This window comes from Aplidium turbinatum, chromosome 8 (genome assembly GCF_918807975.1).
Source record: "Aplidium turbinatum chromosome 8, kaAplTurb1.1, whole genome shotgun sequence".
Taxonomy (NCBI): Eukaryota; Metazoa; Chordata; class Ascidiacea; order Aplousobranchia; family Polyclinidae; genus Aplidium; species Aplidium turbinatum.
Genome location: NC_137479.1, coordinates 29,351,234 through 29,367,449, shown reverse-complemented (window position 1 = coordinate 29,367,449; position 16,216 = coordinate 29,351,234). Strand labels below are relative to the sequence as shown.

Sequence of the window (16,216 nt, the reverse complement as noted above, 5' to 3'; positions counted from 1 at the left end):
AAAGAAAAGCGACGTTGTGTCATTGTTGTTGACATAAAAGGATCAGATAAAAGCATAGCAAACTTAATAATTTGCATTTGGAAAATTTGTGGAAATGTGAAACGTTTAGCAGGCTTCATTTTTGTGAAGCTGTTAAGGACAAATCACGTTGTTTGACGGATAATGTAATCCCTAATTAGTAGAGACCAACCTAGCGAGGTTAAAATGATATGAAAAGGCAACTTTTCTCGCAAGAAGAGCACAATTTTGCATTGCCTAAACATCCACCACAAGCCACACAATTGACACATGTCACTAAGACAGACGTCATTTGTGTAAGCTCTGTCTCCAACGGGTTACTGTAACTCTTCGTGAATCATGCCAATGATTCACAAGTTAGTTGATATAAGCGCCTTAAAATTTACCTGGTCAAAAAAACCATAACTGATGTGAAAAGACAACATAATCTGTAAAGACGCAACCAAACAGAATTTTCAACTAATATCTCAACTCCCAATTAACAAACAATGACGGAAAACCGCCAGAGCTATGTTCAACATAACACGGTAGGTCGCTGTCGGGCTGTGGGGGGCAGCTACAGGATTTTAAATGCCATGTTATGATTGATTGCATCACTGAGCGTTCATTTTCTAACCAAATGGATTAATGAACACCCCAGCAAAGTGCTTTGCCTGTCTGAATATAAAGTTAACCAAACTTGAACGCTCGTGTTTCATTCCCAGCCTCAACCCTTAATCTACCAAGAGCACAAATCCAACTTCTACACGGTTTCTCTTTGGCTTTCTACAGCTTTGACAATTATTACGCAACAATACTAGATGCCAGGATTGATGTGGTCGGCACGAGAAACAATGGGCATCGGTTCACGTTTGATGGGATTCAAGGCCTTGTCCCTTGTTAAGCTTATAGAGGCCATCTTGTCAATTTCCCAAACTTTCAAAATCATAGCATCAGGCAACATCGCCATAACCTTGAAAGGTCATGACCGCCCAGTCAACAAATCAGCCCTTTTTTACGTTGATTTAACGTCTGCTGACGTTCTGTGTAATGCCATCGCATGATCTAATCCTTTTGAAGTCGGAGTGACGTCATATTCAACAATAATTACCGGCAGTCATTTTCTAGTTCACTGAAAATGACCTGACAAGGAAAATGTCAATTTTTACATGTATGCAACGCCTTCAGCATCTGAGAATGTATTTTGGATTGGTGCGAAGATGGCAGCAGAGTAGAACCCGGAAGACAGGATTTAGATGATAGTTTTACGTTGTGCGACGTTAAATAATGCAAAAATAAACGGTTTGATTTGACAAAGTACTTTCTACCAATCAACGGATTAGGATTGTCAAAAAGCTTCTTAAAACACATTTGGACAGCCGCGGTAGTTAAATATTGAAATGGTCCATCGAAATTCCTGAGACGAGCATTAAATGTAGCATAACCAAGGTATTATTCGACGAAGCTTTTTATGTTTGCATCGCAATCGTAGAACGACACAAGAAGCGGTTTAAGTGCTCGGTCCGGAACAAACAGCGCTAAGTAAGAGCTGTCACAGACATTGGAAACGGTCAAGGAATTAAGAGTGTCACAAAAACTAGTAAACAACCTATTTGCAATATCGGAACACATTTTGAGATAGAAACAACGTTAATTTACGCTCTGTAGCTGTGTATTTCCGATTGACTTCAATTGTAGCTGAATTACTGTTGTCTGGTGCTACCGCTTGGTCAAACCCACCAGACATGTAGGAACCTAATAGAACAATGTGGTTGCTTTCGCTTGTTTATTTTGCAGTACATTTTAAGATTTGGAGACCTCTTTACACCTTTTGCGGCTCTGTCGCCTTCAGTTGTTTGAACAAAGTAATGTCCTGAAGCATCATAAAGCAAAAACCATACCGGCCGCGAGTTGCTAAGCAACAGACCGACAACAACCCCAATGTGCTGTTTGATAGGATGAAGACGGTTTGATAGGATGAAGACGGTATGCTGTGGGAAATGTAAGATCATGGCTGGGGATTAGGTTAGCCCTGACCCATGGTTTTATTGGCGATGTTTGGCAGAGGAACGAAAAACCATATCAAACAGAAGTCAATTATTGTATGGTCATCGTTTTATGGCTCAAACCACGATTGGTTGCAAGTGGCATTCTTGGCCATTTCGTCAAACAGCTCTCTTCATGAAAGAAAACTTTTTTGCAATTTTAGAGTTTACTTTTTAAAAATAGACAGGAAAAGATTATCGGATCGTGCGACCGGATCATTAACAACGACCGACAGATTTACAAAGCTTCAAAACATTCCCAGCACTTCAAACAAGAGTGAAGAAAATTTTGCATTTTAACACCTTTCTTCACATACAGCAAGTATCCAGCGACATAGCACGCCTGTGGCTGGCAGCGCTGAAAGATTCGACGTTTTCACGCAAATCATTTGTCAACGGGTTCAAAGCTGTTTAAGAAGCTTTGCTGCACATGCAGAAATTATAAAATCCCATTTCTGAGGTTACTAGAAACACGTTACGATTAAATTGATTGCTTAGATCAGGGGTCACCAAATGGCGGCCCGCGGGCCGCATGCGGCCCGCCACGCTGTATCGATGCGGCCCGCGGAAGGTATCAGCGTACAAGTATAAACAAAAATACTTTTCTTGAGGAGTTAAAGAGCACGAAGGCAAAAAATACTTTCCGGGAAGCATATTTTCGCTTTGCATACGATTCCACCGACCGACTAAGCAGATTATAGTTCTAGGTGGGGGTTGCTTAAAGCTATTCCAATGCGATGTCCAGCTACACTGTCCCGCAGTGGTTAATTAAAACGTCTGTTTTCGAATTTCGAAAATGTCGAGCATAGGGTTGCTTATTTTAAGTTTGCAAATGTCATGTAAACACTAGTGTGCGCTTCACCGTTATTGTGTTTCACGATCAGTGTTCTCTTTATGCAAGTTTTTGTTAGCAAAATAGGTCGGTGTGCCAACTCAATTTATAATAAATTGGCAAAATATTATATATAAATTTAAAGACTTTTTCTGATTGTAGCCTATTATGAAAATATTTAGCTTAGTACTGCAAAATGTTTTTTTTTTCTTCTTTTTTTAAAGAAATACAGAACGCTTCATGATTTCGCGTGTTATCCTTGCGCAGGGGCCATGCTAATCTTCTCTGAATCGTTCCAATTTTAGTATATCTACTGCCGAAGCAAGTTCTGCAAAATGTTATTAATCAACAAATTCTTGCCACGCTGATAAGCATCGCAAGTGACAGTTGTCTATAACAAAAGAAAGACGGTTTTATAGACTCTCACAAAAAGGATGAAAAACCAACTCATTGCTTTTTTAAAGGGAAGACTGTTCATGAATTACGATAGAATTACGATTTTTGGGTGATTTCTACAAGCATTTGTTTCATGATGCCTGGTTTCTTTTTCCCTGTTATTGGAGCCTATTTTTCGCTGATATGTTTGTAGGTCACTATTGTTGCCTGTATTGCGATGTGTCAAACATTTCCTTGTTTACTAAAATTGTTAATTGCAAGATATATTTTGTGAAGCAAAGTGACAACACCACTCTTGCTTGGCGATGAATATTCTGATGAAACCGCTCGCCTCGCTATAAGTGCGCAAAACAAGTGGCCTCGTTTATTAGGCATTGTTAAAAAAAAGTCAAAAGTGTTGTAAAAGGAGCTTGGCCTGGCAGTAGCGTTGTTCGATTAATTTTGTTGCTGCGATATTCTAACATAAATATGAACAACATGTAACGCTGGATACTGTGTACGAAATACGTTCTTTTTTAGCATAAGAGTCAACCTACCTAACATTTTATTAGTGCGGCCCGCCACAGCTCTCCTTAGTGCCAAAGTGGCCCGCATGCAAAAAAGGTTGGTGACCCCTGGCTTAGATTATCGTGCCTGCGGTGTGGGCTACGTAATACCTTGTTCAATTTTCTGTAAATTCGATTGTATTTTTATAAATTGTTGCCTCCTTTTTTTACTGAAACTGTGACATTTATGAAAACCAGTCCATAATTATGACAAGCCGTCTCAGTAACACGTAGTTATGCAAAGAAAGGAAATATATTCATTCTCAAATACATGACGTATAAATGTAAGTCACTTTACATCTATACAGCGATGTGCGAAATAAAATTGACGCAAATCCAAAAGAGACGCACCTGGTATCCATGACATAGCAGCGACAAGATGAACTTAAGAACGTTTAAATCGTTTGTAATTTGCCACATTGCCAACTTGCAAGTCTTATCGCTTGTCATCGGTAAGCGACGTGAGGCCAAATAATACCTTTGCCAACAATGCACTGCTATCGCTCGGCTTTATCTTGTAAAATCTTGCTCAGTTATTATCGGAGTGACAAAATTCTATTTTCAGATTGTTCTTAATGTTTTCGACCCTTTTAAGCAAAAAATTGCGTCTTTTTACGTCAATGTCACTTCATGTTATGAAATGTTGACGTCACAAAAAAGCCATTATCTGTCTCGCAAAAAAGATTTTTACATTTTGCAGTTGTTTACCTATTTGTGTAAAAGAAGCTGAAAATTTAAATGAATTCAAAGCTCGCTTGAAAACGTTCTATTTCAATGAACATTATGACTGAAAGTACCGTATTAATTATCACCATTTTCATGTACAGCGCCCAGGAGCATAGTTTGATTGTGGATGTGGCGCTATATAAATATTGTTATTATTATTATTGCAAAAAGGAAAATGCTTTTGTATTACAGCGTATGTAGAAAATATTATATCGGCGGAGACGACAATTATCGACCGTATTTGAAACCTTTAACGCGGCAGAAAGATGAAAATTCACCGAAGTCAAACAGAGCTTCTTCAAAGCAACCTTACTCGTGATATCGATAGCCAACAGTTTGTTGTTGAAACAAAAGCCACCTTGTTCGGTGTTGTTCTTTCTTGGTGCGCCAACAAGTCACTGTTTAATAGCCCTCTACACACAACAAGCAGTAACAACACTAGATTTTTTGTTTGAAAGAATGCAAACATGCAAATAAGAGAGCTGTCAAAGTTTTGATGAACGAAATTCATTTTGTACAGTTTGTAACTAATTGAAAGCGAAGACCTTCTCCAAGTGCGTCACCACGTGCTTCAAACAAAAAGATTTATTCAACCGTGACATTTTTGTTATTATAATAACCATGTCTAATACAAGCGCAGTTACAGATCGGTGGGAAATAAGAAAATGTTTATAAAATCTATGGCAATGTGCATAGATGAAATTTTCATAGCGACTACCTCTACAGATTTGAAGAACTTTTAAAAGGTGTAAATGGGGTTTGCAACAGGAAACTATAGAAAGACTAGAGTTAGGATTTTCTATACGAGCCCTTTGCTCCAAGGCCGTGCAGAAGAAAAACGACCCAAAGTTTGGCAGAAAATGACTTTTCAGGTCAGTTTTATTTCTGGTATAGAAAACGAAACCCTGATGGCTCGCCTTGTCATGTGGATGACCAAACAAACAATGACAAATAGCTATGTTATGGTTGCCAATGTCTAATACCAGGAAAATAGATGAAGAAAAATGCAACATAAATCATAACTGCATAAAAAAGGGCACTTTTAACTCACACTACTACACTTTCATGGAGTCTTGTTTGTTTAAAGTATCAACATCAACAAACAAAACATTCATAATTCTTGTAGAAAAATTAACAGAAGTCAAGGAAAATCCATCAACCAGAAAAATAACACCATCATTCAGCATGGGAAGATATAACAAGATGGGTGTTCTTGAATGATGATGATGATTTCATAGATGGGTTATGTTATCTCACTTGGAAGAAACGCGGTGAGATCATAATGGGGTGAGCTCTACTCTTCTGCCGTGCTCTGTGATAAACTAAAATAACAGAAACAATACAGGAGACAGGTATCTGTTTTGTAGTAAATCATAGAAATTAGAGGATTATAAAAAGATTGCAAGACATCAGCTTTCATCAGCAAGAAAATTAGTTTTTTAACGTTGATCCAACGACATAAACGTTCAATATAAAACTGATTTGCCGCTAAGTGGCTGATATGGGACTTTACGTGACAACCAATGTGCATGGCTCAGGCGGCAGGCTACATTTTATGTCCTAAGATGTGTGATAATTTAAAATGTTCAAGTTTCAATTGTTACAACCGATGTGCAACATCTGTTGCTGATCACGAATCTTTCTATAGAATTTTACACTCTTGCACTTTTAGACAACTTATGCACTACAATGAAAGTGACAGGTGATAAACCGTTCGATGATTTAAGGTTTACAACAATGACAATATGAAAAAAAATATTTCAAATAGATTTAAACATCAACTGTTCACAGGGAAACTCTTTTAAAAACTTAAAACCATGTTCTATAACTTTTTTACGACGGCCTTTTTCGTCCAATAATCCAACCATGAGGGCAATTTGATATGTAAGTAGGTTGAAAGCAGAGTTCCTATTTTGCTTAATCCGACCTCTTTGCATTGAATCAACGTCTATATATCTTCAATCAATGCAAAAACCACGGACCGGTCTACATAGGTTAACGAGGGATAGCTTTACTGATGATAATGAAAATAATTATGCAATATTGTGGTAACCTAATCTTCTATCAAATTTATGGAATATCAGACCCAAAACTGTACGTAAAACACGATACGTTTAATTGCAAAAACTATGCAATAAACTATATGGATTTACATTTCATAGCACAAGTGATCCGTATATCTATGCTGTGATTTGAGCACTCGATATAAAGATATTAAAGACGCCGTTCGTGATTACTCACAAACTTGGTTGGTTGAAACGATGCAAGAACAAAGCAAGATCAAGGTGAAGATCGATCTTCATCACAATGTGGTATTGAAAAAAGGATCATCAAGATGAAAGCAAGATTTATGTCGGTGAAATGATTGAAATCCAGAATAGAAAACCTTGCACACAATTATTATTATACATGTGGCATTAACAACATAAAAACGGCAAACGTCTGTAGACAGAGAGGTTGTATTTTCTATCCACGTGCACTGATGCATGCAGATTGATGGCTTTTAGTGTCAAAAAGTTTTGAAGAGAGTTGTCGACATTTCCGATCGGTCAACACCCCAGCATTAGTCACAAGAACGTACTTCACCTCAAACGAAAAAAGTCTTTGATAGATTGTATTTGAATGATGCAAAGTTTTGGCGCATTTCTAACTTGAGTCAACACACAAAAAATAACTACATTTAAACTTATGGCTCTGGTACAAAAAGCATGGAACTGTGACCCCTGAAATTTCCTTCCAATTCAGTTTTTGTAAGAAACAGTTGAGATTGCGTTCATCACTTTGGAATGATACATGATCTGCATCTACCTCCAGTGCATGACTTCCATTCCGTAGAGAAAAGTATTTTTTTACACAGCTCATGTTTTGATGCTATAACTTCGTAAAAAAAATTTTTTGTACCATTTTCTTGAAATTTCAATTCGATTTTCCAAGTCAGGGTCAAAAACCATTTTTTGGCTCAAACTACACGAGTACACGTTGAAATGAGATGATGTAGCATGGATTGGTTCATTCAGCCACGTATCCAGTTTAATGTTGACATTTGGCACACTGCTACTTTGACTTGTGTTAACAATGATAGTTTCTATTTCAATTGTTCATAGAAAAATTCTTTCAACTTTCTGTTTTGTTTACCTGGAATACAAGTCTTAACTCGGATTTTGTGGTACTTTGGTGCATCAATAATTTTTTGTGCAGCCGCAAATGCGATTTCAAGTTTAGTCTGCGTTTGATGTTTTAGAAAGGAAGTTGATCTGCATCTACCTCGGATGCATGACATATCAGTTTGTAGAGCAAAGTATTATTTTGTACAGCTGTCATGTTATTATGTTGTAACCTCACAGGAAAATAATTTTGCTGGACCTTCTGCGCTTCAACCATTCTTCAATACTTCAAGAGTTGAGGAGCCCTGTCTTTTACCATCGTTGAGCAGTACCAGTGACTCCGGCTACATATTTGGGCAGGTGTTGTGTTGTATCACGAACAAGTAATAAACAACAAAGTAATTTGGTTGACTAAAATTATGTACAATTTTGGTAGAGGTGATTTTTCTTAACCATAGACAAATTATTTAAACTAGAACAAAACAAATAAGAGAATAAATTGGAAATTTTTAATGTAGCACTGTGGTTTGCTAGGTAGGCATTCATTGCAAATATGAAAAGGAACAAAGGCATCTTCAAAATGTTGGCTGTGCAGAGAACATGTCATAGCATGGTCGCAGTAGCAATGTAATAAAATAATTGATTTGCTTGCTCAGAGCAATCAGTCCACTCCTCGCTTCTTAAACAAACCAAACCTCTACAAAATATAACTCCATCGGCAAAAGCATCTAACTAAATAAAGCCAAACTGCAAACCCGTTAAGTGCCCAAGAAAACGTGTTTACCAATGACCAAATACTTGGACACATAAAAACGCAATTTGAGAAAACCGAACAAGACAACGAATTACCATCTCCATTAGGGCAGACAACATCGTTATCTCGCAGAGGTGGAGGCATCTATCGTAAAAATCTCGAACATATTGACTTTAATTTTAACTGATAATCATTTCACTCAAGCTATGCGGAAGTGTCTTTTGAACTGGTAATAGAATCAACATAAGCTAGTTGCTAGTAGTACTAGCAATCCATCAGTTACCAATCGGACTCTCTAGAGAAAAAACTTGTGCAGAATGAGTAATTTTTAACTGAACATGGATCTCTACTATTCAGAGTGTTTCTAAACTTTATAACCAAGATTAAAATTCATGTTTTCGCTCCATTATGATTTTGAGCATGTCAATAATAACTTGGATTGGATGCCACAATAGTCCACATGGTGCTATTCAGCTTCGTCTGTGACATCGCGACAAACGTCAATTTATTTTAAATCAACTTTGCTTCATTTCATCCCTGACCATTACAAGAGATGCAGTGGCATAGCAAGTCGGTAAAGGAGTAAAGCTACAAACGTGATTTAAAGGTTTTCTCGGAACCGGACAACGTTAACCCAAACAATTAGTAAAAAAAACTGTTCCTTACAAACTAAAAAAAATTGTAACATATTTCTTATAAATTCAAGCAAACGTGAAACTGAAACACACTTAGTCACTTACCGTATAGGAATAGCAGATGAAGTACGTGCAAGTGAAGATAAAACAAGAAATAAAACAAAGTTGCTCAAAAGCCATGATGGATTGGAATGCTTCAGTCTTGAACGGCTTTGATAAACATATTTTTTGGTAAAAACATAACTGGAAAATGTAACTTCGTCTTTCTCATGTCTTGAAGTCAAAGCTATATCACAGTTTATAGTTGAAGAAATCGAAGTCTGTCTTATCAGAAGGACATCTCTGTGTTTCTTTCGCGGCCATGTCGAACTATCTCGCTCGCATTGCGGCGCTGACGCACGGTCTGTCGCGCGCGGAAATACGCTTGTTTGTCTTTCCATTGGCCCTACCTTAGCTGGTCTGGTCCAGTCTCGACCTTGACTCCAGATTTTATCAGACGTCTTCCCACAAGCCACGCATTGACGCAAACGACGCTCCCTCATTACGTCGTGCGTAGAAGCCAAGTCGGTTTGCGTGAGACGATTAAACAAGTTTCTTCACTCGGAGACAGTGGTAAAAGTTGGAAGTTTCAAGCGCAGAACAGTGAATACTTGAGCAAGCACTCCTAAAAAGCGGGCGACAGTGACAAACTAAGGCGAAGTTTCCGGGGCTAAATCTTCTTGCGTGCAATTGCGGCAGGAAAATGACTTTGTTTTAACAGATGGCAAATTGCTCCAAGCTGACAATCAATACCACTCACTGCCTCCTACAGGCTTTCAGCATCCATCTCAAAACAAGAATATTTGAATGTGGGATGAAAGTCTGGCATTACGTCATTTAAACCACATTTTTTCTACTCTCATCAACAAAGAAATTTGTGAAAATAATTGACCTATTCGAAAAAATGTATTACTTCCAACTTTCTAAAAAATAATGAAACAGTAACCACACCATTATATGCTGGGATGCAAATGACTAAACTCAGATATGCAGTGATATACAAAGGATGGAAGAGCAGCCTCATAGCAATAAATTTACAGATTATGTGTACAAAATGTTTGAGTTGTTGTTAGTAAACTGTTCTATTACTTAGTCAATTGTTTACATGAGAAAGATCAAGCTACAAGTTCTCATTATTACCCATCTCATCTACATCGCTTGCTTGATGTGAAAACATCGCGACTACTATTTTTTATTTCCTTGCACGACTCTGTCTGAAATCGAATCTAGGACGCCGTGTCCAGCGTCCACCACCCGGCCACTAAGCTGGCTGGAGTTGCGCGAAACGTCAGCGCTCTCGGTGATACTTTTGACATATCGGTTAAAGACACAAATAAAAATTTATTGTTAGACTTCAGTAATGAGAACTTCGCTATTAGTTGGTTAATTCTAAACGCGTTCAAACAAAAAGAGTTAAACATTCGCTTCAATAAAGGAAGAGAAACACAAAACCATTGCCACGAATCAAAACTGTAACTTTGACTTCTTACTCTGACAAGCAATGAGTGGTTGAGCATTCAATGTCAAGGATAAGCTGGTGATGATGATCATTAAAAGATTAGAAACAGAAATATTTGTTCACAATGTAATTTATTATTTAAAACCTCCTTTAGCTTTCATGGAACAAAAAGAAAGCAAAGATAGAAAGAAACAAATCTGAATAGAAAGTTTTAAACCGATGAAAAAGCTATTTGAACGTTTATAGGCGACGTTTAAATGATAATAAAAGTTTGACTTTCATGAAAGAAGAAAAATAATAGGATAAAATTTTAAGTGCACTACATTAAGAAGTAACTTCAAGATGAAACGAGATCTTCAGCCCAGTAAGATGTCAAAGAGACAATCCCTCCGCCACCACTTAGACAAGTGGGCATATTTTCGAAATCGCGTTTCTCACGGTCCAAACCAACGCGTTCTATCGACAGCGTATTGGTCGCAGATCGTTCGACAATTGATTAGAGGTCACATTAGCAAGTTTGCATTGAACGCTGTTTTTGCTTTGTTTCAGCGACTGATGAGTTAATTTTACACGGAAACAGTCATCAACTGATGTTGAAACGATGTAAAAATATTGAATTGAGTTGCGGATTGGTTTCATTTTCTAATCCTTGTAGTATTCGTCACAAATTACTCGCCAGAGCTTCAAAGAGTCCATCTAAACGGCCATACCTGGGAAAAGTCACGAAAAGAGAGCAGGCTTATCTCAGCACAAGCAGCTCAGTTGGCATTTTTGCCTTCTTGCCTCAGAAACTGTAGAATTTCTACGGACCAGTGCACAGAAAGCGACAAAGCAAACAACTCAATAATGACCGCATAAAGAACAAAGGCGAGCCCCGCTCAAGAGTTCAAGACAACGAAGTCATTTCGCAAAGCGAAGTTCTTCTGCACCAATTGCAGCATTGCGCGTACGAAAGAATTCCCACACACTGATGTAGGATGACAAAACTTATGCTAAAATCACACAATTGACTAGGGTTGAGTCAATGCCAATGAGCTTTCAATAAGATACAAAATAAAGATCAATAACAAAATTCGTTGATAACATTTTAGAGCCAAAACGTTTCAAGAAACGTAGCGGAAATTTAAAGCTTGAACATAACCGATGGAAAATGATCGTTTGAAAGGTGTACGGCAAGCGACAAAGTGTTAAAAAATACTACTGACTTTTTTTCACAAGCTACCTGACCTCAAAGCTTCAATGCCGACTGCTGGAGTGCTCAGTGCCGTGCTACCCCCCAGAAAATCCATTGGCGGAACCCTCGTTTTAGTGACAGCGCCTGAAATGTTTTGCGATGATGTTCAAGCCATGAGGCTGTTCAAGCTTAGGGCAACATAGAAACTGTGCAGCAAGAAGTGATGAAACTGAACGTAAGCTGCTCTATAATTTTGCGCTTCATCATCTTAAGCCCAGAAGTTGCACTCTTCGACCTTTATGACGTATGTTTAGATCCGAGGAAGGGGAAATCAAATCAAGATTACCGGCAGCGATTTGACTGTCAATCACAATTTGCTGGTTTTTCGTCTACGAGCCGTTGTCAGACGTTAGTTCAACCAACAAAAGGTTTCAAAACTTAAACTACCCGAATGCGCACATCACACTTTGTGCTGTTGTAGTTGTTGGCTGCTCCTTTCCTTGTCACATGCTCCATGGTAGCTGCTGTACATTCGCAAGCACACAAATTCTATTGTTGCCTGTATAAATGCTTGCTATGTTTTTATTGATAGATTTGTTGATTATAATGTGAGATATACATGTGATAAGAACAATATACACCCCCTGACAGCAAAGTCTGTCATTTTTACATTGGTTCAACGTCTGCAGATTTTGTTGCTGGGCCGTTATGACAATTTCGTAGAATAAGAGAAGTTGATGAATAGAGATCATTCAATATTGACTTTCATTGTCAATTACTTAGTAAAGATGCTTTCGCTAATACACTTGAATAATGACACATCAGGACATTTAATATCGCTGTCACCTTGCTACTTCGCCTACTATAACTAGAAAATAAAAGCAACTTAAAATGTCTCACGTTTACCAACATCTCCACTTTCTATAACTAATTTTCCCGAAATTTTCAATAACTTTGAAGTAGATCAAACAGGATATCACTAATCGCCGTCAATTGGACAACTGACAATACTACAAAATGGTCAGAGACAAGTTCAAACCCAACATCTCTCTCCGTTCGCGTCAATCTAATTAGAATATCTTGGAACTGGGTAGCTCAATAGCTTTAAAGAAGGCAACAAAAATTATTGTTACAGATACAAATGTTTTCGAACAGCTAAACTTTTGCTAGTGTATTCATAAAATGATTTATTCTTTCTGGCGTTCCAGGTGACGTCAAAATCACAAAACCTAGCTTCGTAAATTGGTATCAGCTTCAAAGTCACGTTTTTTTTTCAAAAACAAATATCAAAACTTTACAGCCCATGAATTTTAGACAAGACTTCACTTGATGTCTGATACGGAAGAGCTTTTGTATTGTCATTTTTCAGCTAAGCTTTCAAACTGGCGTCCAAAATATAAAGCGGCACCCCGCATCAATTAAGCGAGCAAATAAACCGACTATACGTAATAAAGCGACCTGCACAATAAGACCGTTGTTCTGTCATAACTCAAGGTACTTCAGCTTAGCATAGGCATATTTACATAAATTTTAAAACGTAAATACAGATAAAGCATACAAACAACCAGATCAATTACCCGTGGCAAGGTATTTCGAGCTAGCAGTAGACAAACAAAACGGTCCATAACATTTCGTCTGATCGGGCTTCACTTCCTGATTAAACTGTTCCGACAGTGCCTAATGCGCCACAAGGAGGTGCTTCTTAATATCAAGATGTACCCATATTCAAATTGGTAAATATAAAGTGAGCTCAAAGTCAAACAAAAGCTGGCTAGTTAATAAAAGATCTTTTTACAAGAACACTTTACCGACCACATTGAACATATTTTCACTCTATTGTTCATTGATGGGTCCGATACGAAAAGAAAGTACCAGCTACAATACGCAATGCAGCAGCCCACTAATGCACGGTAAGTGGTGGGAAAAGCATATAAGTTTTAAACTAAACTTTATTCTAATAACATACATTGCATGAAACTATTCGTATCCAGGTCCAGTGGTTGAATATATTTAGATCAAATTTACGATTTCACTTCCAAACTTGAAATCAAATGTGAACGACACAGCTACATGCTCTTCATAGGTGTCGAACCAGTGTCCTTGCGAGCGTTGTGCAGACGCTTCCACCACTCGGCCACGCATACGACAACCATGGATATGTCATTTGTCGTATCCAGGCTAAGTGGTCAGGTGGTCAGGTCAGGCCAGGTCAGGTGGTCGAAGATTTGGGTTAAGTGGGACGGGAAGGCAAGGAAGCCAATCTTCGTGTCCACCTTCAGGCATGCCTTTAAGTGTCTTGCCAGAGACAAAGCAACATGCTCTTGAGCGGTGTCGAACCGGCGCCCTTTCGAATGTCGAACGACGGCTCTCACCACTCGGCTATGCTGCCGAAGTACAAGAAGTGAGTGTTCACGATAGATTCTCTGCCGCGTCTTGGTGCAAAAGTAGTTAGAATGTTGTTTCCTTTAAATGAATGCACAAAATGCATCGTTGTTGCATTGCATTGCTGTGGTGGAATTTAAACAAGCAATAGATAGTTTGACTTTAATATCAAGTGTTCAGGTGATATCATTATTTTCACACCGATAAAGTGCCTGGCGGCAAGACTGCTATCGCTCGTTTCACATTAAATGCTGATATTGAACCTGGGACGGGATGAAAAGCTCCAACGCACACCTGCACTGCCCTCAGAACTCAATACTATAATAAGAAAATGTTCGAAATCATTTCTCATGAAACTGTAACATTATCAAGTGGACAACATTCCTTGACATATCGACCTTAACATGTTGCCTCCAGCATTAGAGCTCCAGCGCAAAAGGTCTGATCACAATTTTTAGTTTCATGAACGCAAGCAATTCTACTTTTGTCAATCCAAGGGATATAGAGCGAAGTTTAAGGGTCCAGTCGCTTCTTAAACTATGAAGCCCCACTAATTTGATGATCTGACAGAAGACTTTCTCTCTGCTGTAAAGAGAAACACCTCTAGACGTATGACTTATTAAAAGAGAAAACAACCCAAAATATGAGATGCATTTAACAAATTTTAAAGAGTAAAAGCTTTCGAATCACTTGTAGTGTTAGGTGCAACTGCTAATTCCTATTCACTGCTTTATTGGGGACGAAAGCAAATAAATCTACAAGGTCGTTTCCGCAACCACACGTCTCAACTTGGGCAATTGAAGTTGGTGAAACTGTCTCTTACAAAACCAATCATGCAGAAGAATCACTTTAGTTGTAGTGCTGACATGTCACATATCCACAATAAATTAACAACATTTCTTTATGAAGAATGGATTCCGCCATAGCGATGCTAACTTCACCTTATTCAAATAGATTAATTAGTAATTATGTTGAATCCTGTACTGTACTTCGGCCATTCAATCAAATAAACCCTTGATGGTTGGTTAGGAACTTGATAATTGTTCAGACGAAATATCTGGGTATGTGCTCACCTATGAAACTAATGTTGCCATGAATCATACACAGCGCGGGGCTAATTAGTTGTGCTTTTCAAACAACAACAACTTTAAACTGATGTCTGTGCCAATCTTTCATCATTGTGCAACCACGATACCAACCAAAAGATCAACTCTTTTTGCATTGAGTCAGCCACTTCAGACGTTGGATAAATGCAAAAAAGCAATCATTTGCTGGCTAGGTCGTTGTACAGCAATTTGATAATTAATTTTCTTTTCGTTTGACGGCAACGTTAAATTAGATGTAAATTAATGCAAATCTGTTGAACTAGCAAAGATGGACTTTCCAAGTTCTTTGCGTAAACTGCTGACAAACACGGAGCAAGAGTGCCCTGTGGTAAATCACACTTGAAGATGTTTGAGACAGACTTCTGTGAAGAGTTGTTTACACCAATCTTATCCACAATCGTTGACTGAAAATGCACAAACACTTAACGTGAGCCGACCCAGGGATAAGGAGATCAACTCATTGCTGTGATAAAGAAAACGCGTGCCCCATCAATTACACAACAAGCAATTACCACGTCGACGTCTGCGCGGCTTCAAAAGTCTTCTGTTTCAAAAGTAAGCTAGACGAATGATATTTCTTGGGAGGAAGCTTTGTAAAGATAACCACAATAACAAATATTATTTTATGATCATTTGTTGTGCCACCCACTACAGTGAGTATCTTAGCATTGGCCCGCCATAAACTGACGTGCGCGAGTCGGTTCTATTTGAAAATCAATCATTGAAGAGGAAATAATGAAAATGACACGTGCCGTTCGAATGCGTAGCTTGCAACGACGTACGACGATGAAGATCATGTTAAAACATTCAGCAATGGAGTCGTCATGTCGATTGTGGCAAAACAATGCAAGATCAACAAATGCTTGTGACAAGATGATGCTCATGCGCCAAGCCTATCATATGACATCACCAGAAAAAGTGGAAGAGTTCTGATCTGTTGAACATTCTATTTTTTACATTGAAGTAACGTCATTAAAGGTTAGATTAGCAAAAAAAATATGTTCTTCTGCATATTACAACAA

General features: G+C 38.2%; 1 protein-coding gene and 1 non-coding gene across 2 annotated transcripts in view; both read right to left on the bottom strand.

Moving 5' to 3' along the window:
• The window catches only part of LOC145775328 (ADAMTS-like protein 1), an 84,792-nt gene that overhangs the window by 18,862 nt on the left and 49,714 nt on the right, over positions 1–16,216 (bottom strand). The window lies entirely within an intron of this gene.
• On the bottom strand, positions 3,097–3,199 carry LOC145776485 (U6 spliceosomal RNA). The gene has a single exon (XR_014290271.1). It is a non-coding gene; the product is annotated as a U6 spliceosomal RNA (small nuclear RNA).